Below are 2,381 nucleotides of genomic sequence, written 5' to 3' on the forward strand. Positions count from 1 at the left end.
GCCGGCCCGAGGCCCGGGAGTACTGCTCCCCGCAGGCCCACCGCCGGAGCCTCCCCGGCCATGCTTACAGCCACAGTCCCTACCCGTCCACAGGACACTTGAGCTACACCTCCCGGGACCCCCATGAGGCACGGCGCCGGGCAGCTGAATGGGCTGAGGCCCTCCCCACTCAGCACCCCCTGACGACATCTGCCTCCCTCACTGTGTTGGGCGAGGTCTCATACCAACGGACCCTGGCTCCCAGCCAGCCCCTGCCTGAAGCCCAGACTCCTGAGCCGCCCCCAATCACCTTCATGCCACTCAGCCGGAGCCCGGGGGGCAATGCCAATCACCAGGTGTACGACAGCCTGGAGCTGAAGCGGCAGGTGCAGGAGAACAGAGCGAGGGCCAGCTCCCTGCCGCCACCTTCCACCTCCGCCTCCAGGCCCTCGCTGCACAGGAGCCGGGCTGGGAAACTGAACTGACCGGTGGGGCGGTGGGGCAGGCCCTGAAAGAGGAATAAAGAGCAACAGAGTCCAGGAAACCCTGTGGTGGTCTGTGGCTGAGACGCGCCCCTTCTTCTGCCAGCCCGGATCCCTGCCCTTAGCTCCCGGAAATGAGAAGCGGTGTGTTTGGCATGAGGCTCCCCGTGGGGCAGGGGCCCTCCTGGTCCTGCGCCAGGGCTCTCAGCAGATCTTGCCGCTGCAGACTCCAGACCAGGGGTCCTCAAACTTTTTCAACAGGGGGCCAGTTCACTGTCCCTCAGCCCGTTGGAGGGCCGGACTATAGTTTAAAAAGAAAACTAGTCGGCTGCTAAGCAACAGGTAGCGGTGGCAAAAACATCCGGCGGGCCGGATCAATGTTTTCGGCGGGCCGCACGTGGCCCGCGGGCCGTAGTTTGAGGACCCCTGCTCCAGACTATTGGTCTCCGGACACCTGCTCTGTGTGAGGCTCTTTCTGTCCCCAAAGGGGACTCAGAGCATCCGCCCCACATAAGAAGCTGAGGTTAGATTCCAGACGTGGGGGTTCCACGTCGGGGTAGATCCAGGCCTGCAGCCTCGCAAAGGGCAGGGAGAAGGCAAGGCTCTGGATTTCGGCCTGGCCGTCCCCAGGGCTCTGAGCCCATGGTCTTCGTAGTCTCGGAAGGGGATAGGATGCTGTGTGTGTGCTCGAATGAGTGGGTCAGCACAATGAGGGGGACAATGAGGGTGAGATGGGGGCGGGGGATGTTGGCTTCTGGGCCCTATTTGACTGTCCAGGCTCAGGTTACACAAACCCAGTTACCAGGGAATGACACTCGGCCTTCCTTTTCCTCCGCCTTCCTCATTGTGACCTCCTGTTCCATTGTGACCCAGTTCTCCCCTCCCCCACCAGAAGAGTTTGGCTCCTAGTATGTGGGGGCCAGGGGGCCCAGGTAGTCCTGGGACCCCCGGTCATGGGTGAGCAAGCCCACCACGCAGCCCCAGTGTGCTCTGGCACCAGCTCCAGGAAATGCCAGGACCTAGGAGACTCGATTCTTCTGATTCTGGGCAGCTTCATCTTGCTCAACGTGGGGATCAATGTGGTGACTCTGGTCAGGGAGGGGCCTGGGCACCAGGGTGGGGCGGCCCTAGGGTCTGAGGTGGGAGGGGAGGAGGTGAGAGGGCTGCTGGGGTGTGGCCCGGCTAGGGTTGGACTTCAAGGCTCACCTTACTTCTGGGCTCTCCCCTCCCCTGCTTCCTCAGCTCTGGAGGCATCTGAAGAGCTCCTTGCGGATTCTTTTCCATCATTTTTTCCCCAAAGGTGAGTGAGCGGTCCCCAGCATGGGCTCGAGGGGATTTGGCCCTATCCCCTTTCTTCTGTCCCTGTCCCCGTGTTCAGCCATTCAGGACCTCAGGCTTGTCTTACCCCACCTTTCCCTGCAGACAAGCAACCCACCTCTACAGGCAACCATCCCACGGCTATGTGCTACTCTGTGGACCCCAAGAACCTATGCCCAAGAGCCGTTTCCCGCTTCCATCGCTGTCCCAGCTTCCTGCTCAGGAGCCCTAACCAGCTTGACTCCTGCATACCAGATACGAATGATGAGAAGGAATCCAGGTGCTACTGGACGAAGCCTCAGTATGGACACGCCAGGGCTCCCGTAGAGACTCTAAGGGGACTGTGGAAGGAGGGGATGAAGGGAGCTAGGGAGGCCCCTCAACTCATAGCCTCAAAGGCCCCAGGCACCTATCTCTCCAGGCAAGAGACAGCTTCCCAGTTTCTCAGGATGAGCAAGTTGGATCCGGTTCCACTCTGCTTGCCCCAAGGGAATAAGACGAAGACCCCAGATTATGCCCCAGCCCAGACACGGACCCACCCCCCACCCCGACCCCCTGAGCACACCCCTACCCGGGCCCATATCCACCCCCCACTCCACCCCT

The sequence above is a fragment of the Myotis davidii genome, unplaced genomic scaffold (genome assembly GCF_000327345.1).
Source record: "Myotis davidii unplaced genomic scaffold, ASM32734v1 scaffold37, whole genome shotgun sequence".
Lineage (NCBI taxonomy): Eukaryota > Metazoa > Chordata > Mammalia > Chiroptera > Vespertilionidae > Myotis > Myotis davidii.